This window comes from Rhododendron vialii, chromosome 10a, assembly GCF_030253575.1.
Source record: "Rhododendron vialii isolate Sample 1 chromosome 10a, ASM3025357v1".
Lineage (NCBI taxonomy): Eukaryota > Viridiplantae > Streptophyta > Magnoliopsida > Ericales > Ericaceae > Rhododendron > Rhododendron vialii.
In genome coordinates, this window is record NC_080566.1 from 4,892,637 (window position 1) to 4,906,568 (window position 13,932).

General features: G+C 41.4%; 1 pseudogene; it reads right to left on the reverse strand.

Annotated features, from left to right (window-relative positions):
• Window positions 1–4,471: 4,471 nt before the first annotated feature.
• On the reverse strand, window positions 4,472–10,485 carry LOC131302254 (ABC transporter B family member 21-like; annotated as a pseudogene).
• Between the last annotated feature and the right edge of the window lie 3,447 nt (window positions 10,486–13,932).

Below are 13,932 nucleotides of genomic sequence, written 5' to 3' on the forward strand. Positions count from 1 at the left end.
AACTCTTTGCCGAGACAATGCCGCAGATCCTAACAGAGATTCAGGGAGATCTTCCACCCCTTTGATTGAGGTTAATGAAACTGACACTGAATGGTTGGGGTTGTGTGCAGTGGGCAAACTTCTTCATTACCATGATAATTCCTTCATACAAGATCTCTTCATTACTCATGGAATTTGGGACGCTCAAATCAGATCTTTGGGAGGTCTAAACACTTTGATATCCTTCGAGTCCCACGAATCTTTAGAAGAATTCCTATCATTGAAAAATGTTTGGAAACAATGGTTCTCTGACATCAACAAATGGAATGGAATGGACTTTACTCCCTCGAGATGTGTTTGGTTATCATGTCTCGGTGTTCCTCCTAATATTTGGAACAATCAAGTCTTCACAAGCGTTGGCAACCTATGGGGTGAGGTCATCCGCATTGATGAGCTTACCGCAAATAGCCTGGCATTTGACAAAGGAAGAGTGTTCATTGTTACAGAAAGGCTGGATTGTATCAATGAGACTATTCATCTTAGAATCAAAGGTAAAATCTTTCCTATTCGTATAGTAGAGGATCCTTATGTTGAAACCTCTTGGGATAACAGAGTTGTTACTACAATCTCTGTCAAAAAATGCCATTGCATGGACTCGAATGAATTAGAAGAGAACGTTCAATCTAAGGATGGAGTGGAGGAGAATGAAGGTCGGGATTTGGTGAAGAATATTCAATCTAAGGAGAATGGGTACACCATACAGTGGCAGCAAATCAATGAACGCTGGGGATGAGTCAAAGATTGATGGATCTCTATCAGGTTGTGAGCTCTCTCCGGTCACCGAGCTCCAGGATGGTATCAATGATCGTGCAAATTCGTATGTTGGGGAGAGGGTAGTTGAAGGTTCAGATCTTAATTTCAAATTTCAAAATTCTAGTTCCAGGGCTATGGAGTCAGTTGTGGGTGATACTTGTTTCGATTCAATTTCTGGTGTCGGGGAAAGCAATTTGGCCTTGGAAGATGGCGACATTGCAGCAGAGAATATAACTCCTTTGTTGGGAGTTGACACAGCGATCCATGATTTGGCTTCGGATGTTGGGGACTTTGATAAAGCATTTTGGAATCTTTCAGAAGTAGGTTTCTTAAATCAAGCAGATATGGATGTAGTTGAGCTTAACTCGGCTCAAGTTAAATTTATTGATGGTATCCAGCTAGTAATGGACCTCGACCCAGTTGTTAAGGCTAAAGAAAAGGGGAAAGATAATTGGAAGCAGAAGTCGGTTGAGAAAATGTTGGGTATTCCTAAAGCTAAGAAGAGAGTTGAAAGAAAGAAGAAAAAATGTGTCATGTTTAGATCTGCGATTGCCGCTGCGGCTTTATCCGTTTCTTCCGAAAGCACAAACATGATTCATCTAGATGAGGCAAGGGCTACTTGGTCTATTGAGAAAATTTTGGGAGCCGATTATTCGGGTAATGATGAGGATATAATAAGCAAATTCATGACTACGGAAGCCGAAGATGGCGCAAGGGCCAATATTCAGGATTCTCAGTGTAATGATTGACCCTTGGTCATCTCAGGAGCGGGTTTGGTTTTAGTTGTCTTTTTGCCTTGGTTGGGTTTTGGGTGTGGTGCTTCTTCTTTGGGGTTGTATGCATTGGTTGGCTTCTTGCCATCTAAGGGTGGTTATTTTCCCTTCAAGTTCCGGGTGCTTCGTGCTTTGGATCCTTTTAATCTTTGTAATTTGTTTTCAAAGACTAATAAAATTCTTTTGCTGTTCAAAAAAAATAAATATGTGCCACTCATCAATATGAGAGCCATTCTCTCGAAACCATGCGATGCTCGGCTATGTACATCTATCTATGTAATTATCATCATACTAATAGGAAATTCGTAATAGGCAAATGCTACTAGGTGCCTTTGTGGGCCTGGGGCATAAGTTTAGGACACTAATTTGAAGCACTTTAAATGCTATAATTATGTTATTTTTTCTATATATCCATTCTAACATCTACTAATAATGACATTGAAAATATAAACTACTCCATTAAGAGAAGTCGAACAATATTTTGAATGACAAAAATGACCATGTGATTCTTCCCATTCTTCACTCTTTAAGGTGAGAAAAACAATTATTGTTTTGGAGGGAAATTTTAGTTCAACATATGACTCTTTCATAAGGAAGTTATTCGGAAGGACTTAATTGACGCCAGTTCCTTTCCATAAGTCTCTCACCTTCTTTTTCAAACCATCGTAAGGACATTACAAAGGTATGAACTTTTTCTTATGTTCATTTTCATTTCTTTTTTTCTTTTTTTTTTTGAGTTATATGGAAAGAATTTTTATATTATTTGACTAGATAAAGAGTTCTTCTTCTTCTTCTTCTTTTGTTGCTATTTTCACCAAATATTGGTATTTTAATTTGTAGGACATTGGATGATGAATGTTTGGACGGGGAGTTAAACCAAATGAAAAAAAAAATACTTTTGACTTGAATGAAATTCCTCAGGAAGACGAAAATATAGATTCCAGTGAAAGTGTCGAAGAGATAAACAATTTAGTTGAAAATGACTTTCAACCTTTTCCCAGACAATATTTTCTCAATGAAGAGGAGGCTTTAATTTTTTGCAAAAATTATGCCAATAGAAATGATTTTGCCATCCAAAAAGACCGCTTCATCACAAATTATGCCAATAGAAATGATATTCATGTTTGTTTGTTTTTTCGATCATTGCTTTGCTGTGGTTGACCCAACTGAGCATCTTTCTTATATCACCAAATCGAAAAGCATTTCCCCCTCCTTGTAGCCGACCAAAAAAAAAAAGAATTCTTTTGCACATAATCTTTTTATTTGCACTGAAAACCTTTTACCTACCTAATTCTTAAAATAAAATGAGGGTAGTATTGTCATTAAAAAAATGTATTACAAACATTTATGGGTAATTTAGAAAATAGTGGTGAAGTAATGTTTTGTGAGTACCCATAAACACAACTCATGGATTAAGTATATTTATTGCACATAAAATATTTAAAGAACCGTAAACTAGTGTCCCAAACTTATGCCCCAAGGCATGTGGGACCGTTCATAATATACAAAATACAAGAGAACATAAATTGTACTTACAATAAAAACTACTCCCTCCGTCTTATTTTATTGCCCATTATTTCTTTTGTCACTTTTGTGTCTATTACGTATATCTTTTAATCTATAATGGTTTTCATAATTTCGACAATTTTATATTATAGAACAAATAGAAATCTATCAAATAAGATTCATATTGCATATTTTTGAAGATTCATATTGAAATATATAAGTGATTGAAAACTGACACGAATATCAAAAAAAGACTATAAAAATGGGACGGAGGGAGTACAATAGAAAGATTGGAAGCAAAAAGTTACTTTTCAACCATGCATGTATATAATTTGCGAAAATGCATTCGTGTGGTGATGGAATGGTCTGCAAATTGGTGGTGGAGATAGTTTGGATTTTGATCAATGGTAATCCCCCGTCCCAAAATAAATGTCCGGTCTGCAAAACAAAAACTTAAAAATTCAAACTTTTTTCAACAATTTACTAGATATCTATGAGTTCTTTTAATTTACGAAAAAAAATTGAAATTTGTTCTTGTAGTAAACGTACTATTTTGAAGTCCTCATTTTGCGAATCAGACATTTATTTTGAGATGGAAGTAGTGTCAAATTCGTCCTTATAGTATTAGAAGATACTCCCTCCGTCCCAATTCGTTAGTTTGTCCCCTTTTTTACTTTTTAAGAACGTTTGACCTCTAAAAAAATTCTCTACAATTTTCAATTCGTAATATTTTTCATATGTAATATAGATTTTGTTTGGTAGATTTCAATTAGTTTTATTATTTAAAATCTAAAAAAATATTTTAAAATGTAAGATATAAGTATTTCATTGAAAGACACGAATTTCGACAATTGGACAAATAAATTGGGACGGAAGGAGTAGTACTTTAAATCATCATAGTTTATGATAGTTCGATGCAGTCTTTTATAGGTCAGGGTTTCGTAAGGTGAGAGCATCTCAGGATTACTATGGTAACGCATACCAGAACCACTTGTTTGCCTTGCCACTTTTGTTGCCCCCTTGTGGCAACGCATACCAGAACCGCTTGTTTGCCTTGCCACTTTTGTTGCCCCCTTGTGAAATGGATGGTGGGAATAACAAGGCTACGAATACCCTCGAAAGAGGATATAATAATGTTTGACAATCGATGCTGTTTCCGTTGGGGATGAGGACTCTTTCTATCATCAATTCTCCATTATTTTTTTTTATCATCTTTTGTATGAGATTTTTAAGAACATAACAATCCTGCAACGGAAGGCAGACAATCCGATGATATGGATAATAGTTAGGATCATTGACCCGATATATGTAAATCATTAATGCGAAAGATTCATGTTGTTGCAAATCGGTAAATGTCTAATTGTACTTGAATAAGGCAAAAAATAAGGAGTATAACAATGGAGTACAAAATCAATTGCCTTCCTTTGGCACTCTTCCAGTTCATCCAATGAGAGAGGAAACATGTTAGAGTTGCACATTCTAAAACCCATACGAGGCTAGCTTTAGGATGATGAAGTGCTCATGTGACGTGCTACCAAGGAAGCGTAGAAACCATCTTCAATGTTTATAAGAGTGTCGTGCCTTCCCTTCTCCACTATCATACCATTCTTGACCACTGCGATCACATCTGCATTTTTTATTGTGGATAATCTGTGTGCCACAACCACCGTGGTCCGGTTCACCGTCACTCGGTCTAGCGCATCTTGAACTACTCGTTCCGACTCTGCATCCAGTGCACTCGTAGCCTCGTCTAGAAGTAGTATTTTCGGACTTCTGACCATGGCACGCGCTATGGCCACCCGTTGCTTTTGCCCTCCTGACAACTGCACTCCTCGCTCTCCTACTATGGTGTCATACCCCTACGGTTTACTATTCTTGTCAAAAAAGAATTCTTGATATATACAAGATGAAAACAATTCTTTTTCTCCCTTGTTTTTAAATAATAAAAATATACGCCGATATTTGTAAAATAGTGGAAGTGCTCTTACTTGTTGCAATCCGCTAATGAAGTTGTGCGCATTTGCCAACTCTGATGCACTTACGATTTCTGCCTCCGTTGCATTTCCTTCTTTTCCATATGCAATGTTAGCATGTATTGTTTCGTTAAAGAGGACTGGCTCTTGGCTAACCAGGCCCATTTGTTGTCTCAACCAATTCAATCGTAGCCTCTGAAATTCAATCCCATCAAGCGTAATATGACCGGACTCGGGATCGTAAAATCTTTGCAGTAATGCTATCACTGTTGATTTCCCGCTTCCACTTTCTCCTACTAGAGCAACCGTCTAAAGGTTGATCATATTCACGAAATCAATTTGGATCGGAAGTTGTTCGGTGACAAATACATATTCCATTTTCCAATATTAGCACAAAAATGAAAACATAAAACAAAAAAAAAAAAAAGAGGGTTCTACCTTTCCGCTGGGAATGTTCAAATTGAGGTCCCGAAAAATCTGAACATCTGGCCTCGTGGGATACTTGAAGCTTATATGGCGGAGCTCAATCTCTCCCTTCACACTCTCTAGAGTGATCCCAGACTCGTCACTGGGGTCTATCTTCGACTTCCTGTCAAGAATGGCAAATATGGAAGCAGTGGCAACCTTGGCTTTTGCAGCGTCGGAGACTAAGCCACTTGATTGAGAAATCGCCAGGGCTGCCATGGTTAGAGATAAGAAAACCTGCGAGGCCACACCCACCCTTTTAGTAGTTAATAATTAAAAATAATTGCTTGATGATTGGCTTTTGGATTCTTACACGAAACACATCATCGAATTTTGCTTTCCCGGCCTCAACTAGCTTCGCTCCGGTGTAGAAATTGCATCCATACGCCAAATATATCGAGGCAGAAGATAGCCCAAAACCTATCCCACTAAAAAGTCCTTGCCTCATGCCAGTTTTCATAGGTCCTTCACATTTCCTTTTGTACAATTCCATCACTTTTTCTTCACCGCAGAAAGAAGCAATTGTTCGTATGCTTCCAACAGCTTCATTTGCGAATTGGCTTGCCTCCTCATACAATAACTGCACCCATTTACGTCTAGATCTCAATTCCTGGATGCTATCTACTCATATGTTATAGCATTGATAGTTTTCTTTCAAGTACAAAATAATTGAAAAATGATGAAGGTATAATGGTTGCTCGATGAGAATTGTGGTGGCTATGTGGCCGTTTAGCTTTGATTTTACGAGAATATGGATAGGATTTTCGTTTGTGATTTTCGGAATTAGTTGGTGGGGTGTTACGAATGTTGCAACCGTGAAAAAATATGATAATGCTGGGTATAGAAAAGTAAACCTTTGCATCCGCGCTGAACCCTTGCAGGAATTTTATTTGAACATAACGACTCAATCCTATGAGAGGTATCAAAGCTAGGAAAATAAATGCCAGTTGCCAACATGCTGTGAAAGCAATGACCAATCCTACGATTGCGGAAGCAGAGTCTTGAACAAGCTGAGCAAGTGAATCTCCCACTAAAGCCCAAATAGTAGCTGCATCTGCAGCGAGTCTAGCACCGGTTGCTCCACTCGAGTTCTCAGACTCATCAAACCAACTATCCGAACCACTTTTTCAAAACACAATGACCGTACCCTTTTTATCAGCTTACAACCAGCCACAGAAAATAAGTATGTCCGCGCTGAAAATGCAAAGAACGATGCTATTCCAAGGACGACAAACATTAGGGCCCAAAATTGTGAATCTTTCTTTAGTTGATGAGGTTGCTTGAAAAACGATTTAATCGCCTCTGAAATTAGTAGACCTACAGTTGGAAGTATTGAGCCATTAAGGGCTGCAGCGATTGCTCCTGCTATCAACACTAGAACCTCTGGCTTGTTGAGATGAGCAAGCTGGCGCAGTGGGACTTTTGGATGATTTTTTACCGATTGGCCGTAGTTGGCTCCTGCTTCTAGCAACGCAGCATCAGAAACATCAAATCCTGTAGATAGACCAAATGGAACTCTGATGTCAAGGCTACTAGTTCCTGACCCAAAAGATCGACGACTTGTGGAAGGAAGAGATGGCATTCGTTGACTTGGCTGCCTACTCAATTCGTTCATAGAATCTGATTTTTCTAGGTCCATTGTAGCTTGTTCGGAATCTTTGATCACTTCTTGTAATCTTATAAGCTGAGAGTATGCTCCTTCTGGGTCCTCAAGTAGTTCTGAATGTGAGCCTGATCCATGAATACATAGGGCGCTAAACAATATGAATATTCTTCTATCGCGACAACAAGTTATATTCCTATGTGCAGCTACATGTGTATGTATATATGCATGTGTACACTAATGTTTTCTTTGCTCTTTAGCGTGTTACGTAAGTAGCAAAGTTGTTCCCCAGATACCTTTTTCAATGATCTTTCCTTGGTGAACCACTGCAATCATGTCGGCATTTCTTACAGTGCTCAAGCGATGTGCAACAATGACAGTTGTTCTGTTGACCATTATCTTGTCCAATGCCTATTGTACAATCCTCTCTGACTCTGAATCGAGCGCACTTGTTGCTTCATCTAAGAGTAGAATCCGTGGGTCTTTCAGAATTGCCCTGGCTATGGCAACTCTCTGCTTCTGTCCTCCAGATAGCTGTGTTCCACGCTCACCGACCATGGTGTCCAACCCCTAAAATCAAAAAGCGAGATATGGTAAAACTTAAAATTTAACTAACCATGCTCAATCATGAACATAAAATAGTTCTACTATACAAAACAGATAATCCAAAAGGGACCAAAACAAAAATTAACCTGAGGTAGTTTATCAATGAATTTAGCAGCATTGGCTATCTCAACTGCTACTTTAATTTCTTCTATTGTTGCCTCGTCCTTCCCGTATGCAATATTGTCCTTGATGCTGCACGCAAACAACATAGGTTCTTGGCTAACAAGACCTATTTTCTCTCTAATCCACTTTAGCTGGAAATCTTTGAGATTAACGCCATCTACGAGGACTTGACCAGATTGTGGATCATAAAATCTTTGTATCAGACTGATAATTGTTGACTTTCCGCTACCACTCTGTCCCACCATAGCTGCAGTCATACCATCTGGGATGGAGAGTGAGAATCCGTTGAATATTTTCTCATCTGGCCTGGCTGGATAACTGAAATAAACATCCCTCAACTCTATATCACCACGAATATCATCTAATTTTTTGCCTTCGACGTCATATACGTCTATGTCGGGCCTCCTATTTATTGTCTCAAACATCTTGAATCCGGCAGCTTGACAGGCAGAGAATGCATTCATGCAAGGAGATGTCTGGCCAAGAGACCTGAAACAACCGTATTACGCCAGAACTTACAAATGTATTGGGAACATAATTTCAGTAGTAGAGATGAACAATGTCACTTTAGAGGTTTAACTTTTCTAACACACAGACATAGTTTTAGAAGCAAATTCGGAAAGAGGTTTAGAAGTGAAACTTACACGGAACCAGTCAGCACAGCAGGAATTACATTAATCACTTCGCCTCCGGTAGATCTCTTATTTCCTATCAACTTTGCACCATACCATACGGCCAAAGAATAACTGCAGAACGCGACACACATAACTGCTCCAAAACCCAATCCAGTAGCTAAGCCTTCTTGAATACCTGACTTGTAAGCATCCATAAGAGATTTGTCGTACTTAATCACAGCATGCTTCTCGCCAGTAAACGATGCAACCTATATACATGTGTAGTAAGTGAAAAGATGAACATTTGCCCGTGAAAGAGCAAAACAGCAGAGAATTCATTAATCAAACACAATGTCAAGTTTAAGCAAATCCGGAGTCATTGAATTGCTCTTTGGGATTCCGTTAAAAAAAAAAAAGAAGCAGAATTGCTTTTTTGAATTTGTGACATACTGTTCTAATTGAACCAATAGTCTGTTCAACCACATTGGCTGCTTTAGCATAAGAATTTTGTGCGGTGGATGACGCTTTGGATGTAATGATGGCAGCGGCTCCACCAGTTATTACAAGTAGAGGAATACAGGATAACAAAACAAGCGTAAGGAGCCACCCCTTGACGAATGCTATCACAAAGCCTCCAAAAAATGTAGAGACCAGCTGTATAAATTTCCCTACCTGCATCGAAACACCATCCCCAGATGAACTATTGTAAATGCAAGAAGATATAGCCTCTTTCGTTTGATGAGGAATGGTGAATAAGGAGTACCTTCTCACCCATCACGTCTTGAATCAGTACAGTGTCACCTGACATCAGGCTAACAACTTCTCCTGTATTTATTTCTTTGTCAAAGAAAGCTATGTCTTGTCTCATTATACTTTTCAAATAAAGACGCCTTATTCTTGCGGCTTGTTGCTCTCCCGTTACCATCCAACAAGACACCTCTAACAAGCCAACACAAAAAAATAAAAAAATAAAAAGAGGAAAAAATAGCTTGTTATGCAAAATACCAATAGTTTTTGGAAGCTCTAACATATTCTTATTTGAATGCGAGGTTGTAATTTTGTTTCCAGGTTGGATGTACTTACGAAGGAATGCTGCCACCCCGACTCCCAAAGCCAAATAGACATATTTCAGTGCTACCTAAGTCATATAATCAAGCAAATAATAAGTGACAACATTTCGTTCCCCCGTACTTTGCCAAAAACAACTAGGATATTTGCAAAACAAATGGAGATTTTACAAGAAACACCGATAATGATACCATTGAAGAGTACTCAATGTAAGAAAAATCCGAATTCTTCGTTTATATGCCTCTCCTATGACGAAAAATCAGAGCAAGAATATGCTAACTGAAGGATTGTTTATTTATTTTACCTAAGAAACTACGTGAACTATATCTTTGTTGTTCTGGTTTTGTCCAAAAGAATCAATCATTTCACCAAAAAATACAGACGTAAATGGAATGCCTATCCCATTTCCAACTGCACCGATTGTACCAACAATCATCAAGGCAGCATCTACAGAGTCTGCGAATGAGAACAACTTGTAAAATGGAACTGTTTTGGTACTGCTCTCCAGTTTTTTGCTATTCTTCTGTTGATCTATGTCGAACCGACCCCCATTTGTACAGGAACTTGCAGCTGCCTCTATTTCAAGCCCGAGGCTTGTTGATGTCGCGGCCTGATCCTCTTGTGTATTCTGATTGGCATCGTGCAACCCATTGTCCTCTGCCATATTCAAGCTAGACTAGTTCTAGTGTTGTTATGTATCGAATTGACCGATTGTACTCTTCTGACCTGGTTGTTTATGTACCTTTTGCAGGATCTCCCAAAACTACAAATGAGCCTGTAATCTCAAAAACAACATTAATGAAAAACTAAGGGACGTATAAGTGATCAATAAGTTTTAGATTGATCATGTCACTCTGTATCATAGCTAGCTAGGAGTATGACTATTATCATATATGTAGCATATGAAGCGCGTCAACACGCAAGAACACGTTTGATTGATCACTTCTCATTAAAGCAGAAAAACATAAGGCTTCCCATTGCAACCGCCCACAAAGGAATATAGGAAAATTTTTCCCACGAGAATTCATTTTGGTCTTCATGCACAAATTACAAACACAATCTTATCGTATCTTGCATAAATATTAAAGCAATGGGTCCTTTAACGAGGAGAAACGTGGATGCGACAAGCAGCACCATCTGACTGGCCGACGAAATTAACCTATACTTTTCTTTTCTTTTTTTTTACAGAATATTTGACCAAAAGACTTAAATAAGTTATTGGCTGACCGATCCTTATATTGTTGAGAAAGTGTCGAATCCATCTCAGCCCCTCTTTCCTCCCTCATCCACGATCTCTATACAGAAAAATCGCCGATCTTAACACAAATTAATATATGTTAATTTAATCAGCACTGCTAACCATATAGATAATTTGTGCACAGATTTTATTGTGGAATCCATCACGGATCCCATATAAACGATCTAAGTCGTTTATTAAATATAAAATATTTTTTTAAGAGTTCCCGTTAGAACCCAGCTCAATCCGATGATACATATAGGTGCTTGACCCAATCATCTAAATTTTAATGAAAAAATTTCGGATAATGAAAAGTTAGATGATTAGATCAAGCACATATAGATATCGGATTCAGCTGATTTTTTCGCGGAAACCTTTGGAAAAATGTTATACATTTAATGAACGGTTCGGATCATTTGTGTGGGACCCGTGGTGGGTCCCACAATACAATCTGTAGGGGTTCGATTTAGGAGGAGGGACCTTCGCCTGAACTAGTATTTCACTTCCGCTACTCCGTTCCTCCGCCGCTGACCCTGCAACAAGTCACTAAGGCTGGAATTGCCTTGTGACCCTCCGACGATCAAGTTAGATGTAAGGAGAGATGCTTTTAGGTCTAGGGTTAGGGTAAGATGGCATACCTCTCAAAGATGAGTCTCCCTTTGTATTTATAGACCTAGGTTAACTTGGGCTCCAAGCTAGTGCGTGGAGGTCACGCTTAGGTAACCGCCTCGGGTGACGTCATAAATGACGCACCGGATAAGACGGTTACGAAGCACATGGCCAGACTTGGCCCCTCTGATTCTTTCCGCCACGCATCGCTCTTGGTCCCCTCCTGCTATGCAACATTCTTCCAAGAGGCTTTAACAGGATGCACACTTCGGTATCCGACCGAAGACTAAACAAGAAACTCGATGTCAACCGAGTAAACAGAAAGATATACACAGGCCCGTGATAATATGAGGCCTCAGTTAATGATGGTCCGGTCATATTACCGAGATGATGACCGACGCCTCCACAATAGCCCCTCAAGTCCCTGGAGCTTTGCTCCTCTGCTTCAGGGTCTTGATCCCATCGTATGAAATATCAGGCCTTGATCCCTTCTAGAGAATAATCGGGGAGTGGATTTGCTTCGGTGGATTCCGTTCAAGCCGCGCCAGAGAAGTGCCACGCGTCAGCAGTTGCCGAGGTCTCAGAATAAAAAGGTTGTCTCGGCACATGCCATGTCAGTTGATTGGTACGAAACGTCGCTTCGGTGACACGCGTCATCACGCCTAAGGTCTGAACATCCGGCGCCTGCCCTCGGTGCAGATCCCTCGATTCTGGCCGCCCGATGTCGACACGCGTCGAAGATCTGATGGCTCGGTGCACGACGCTTCGTTTCCCGCGCCTCTCTCCGTCTCTCTCGTTATAAATAGGGAAGGCAGAGGGAAGACGGCTACGCTCTCGCTGCTTCTGAAGTCGAACCGCCGCCGCCGTCTGTATCCAGCATTTGATCGAGATTTTGAGCATTTCTGGACGCGGATCTCGTCACGAAACTCAGGTATGACGATCTTCAGTCGCTGATTTTCTCGTTTTGATCATTTTCTTCAAGTTTTCTTCACTCCAATCCCCATTTCTTAAGCGTTGGGACTGTTCCACCGCTCGCCGTCGTTCGTCCTGCGGCGGCGCTGGGCGTTTCCTGCGTTGTTCTTAGTTTTCCCGAGCTCTAGATTCAACCCGAGGCCCACATTCTTCCCGAGGCCAATCTTCAACCTGAGACCATAGAAACGACCACCGGCCTCGGGCACCTTTCTCGGGGAGAGGTGCCTGGGAACCTACCGAGGAGCGATGACCGTTTCGCCCCATGCTTGCTAGGTCATGTTGCTTTTCCCTGAGCATATAGCTAACGGGTTTTTGCACGTCTTTTCTTGCTAGGTAGGGGCGAATGGTCATTGAAGTCTCCTCGGACAGTACCAGTAGCTCCCTTTCTGCCGATCTTGAGGAGATTCTTGAGGAGTGTCGTGCCCAGGCCATCTACCGAATTCCGCTGGACGTCATTGAGCCCTCGGACCACCCTAGAGCTTCACGCCCAGTTACAGCCCTCGCATCTTGGGAGATGGAAATCCCAAGCACTTCTGGCCGTGGACCGGGCCCATTCGCCGATGCCCCCGAGGAGGTTCGGGGACGAAGGAGGCCGATGAGGCCATGCCCTTACTTGAACCAATACTTTAATGGGACACCGGCTGCCCTCGCCGAGTTCAGAAGGGTTTACAGCATCCCTCCAGACGTGGAGGTCCGGCTGCTTCCTGACAACAACCCGAAGACACTTCCTCACTGACCGGGGGAATTGATCTTTCCCATGATGGCAATCACCGAGGGAGGGATCAGATTCCCCCTCCACCAATTTGTCCGACGAGTCCTGCGAACCGTTTCCCTTACCTCTTCCCAGCTTACAATAAACTCTTACCGGATCATCACAAGCATTATTGAGCTGAGGAGGCAGTTCAATCTGACTTTTGGGGTCGAGGAGCTCTTCGGAGTATACCTCCTAGGAGTCAACCGGGAGAGCAACCGGTACTACCTCTCTTGCCGGACGGGATACGATACTTTCCTTGTCGATCATCTCCCCGACTCCGAGGAGTGGGCAAATATCTACCTCTCGGTAACCGACAACTTCATGTTCGGGCCCGGGGAGAATGCCGATACGACTACCAGGGTGCAATTTGGGACCGGGGCTCCTGGTCGGTAGAATTTATTCTTCGGTAGAAGTTTTGTTTGCTTTCGTTATGCCCTGCGTACTTTGTAGTAATCCCTTGTTTTGATTTTGCCTTGCAGCCGGGGGAATCGTTCAGCAGCTTCGGGAGAAAGCTGACCGAGCCCGAATTACAGCGGTTTTCGCCATCCCGATCTCCAGTCGGTACGCTCCTGAGCTACTCGGGTACGTCCCAACCTATACGAGCTTTCTGAAGAAGAAGCCGAGGCAGCAAGGGGTACCGCGGGCAGGCCGAGGACGAGGCCGAGGAGGGAGAGCCGGAAGAGGAGCAGGAAGGGGGGAAAGGTGGGCAGGAGAAGAGGACGAAACCGAAGGAAGCACATCCGCGCCTCGGGGGGTTATATGAGAGGAAATCGATCGAGAAACGCCGGAGAGGACCGGTTTAAGCGCGGAGATGGCGGGCACGGGAACCCGAGAGGT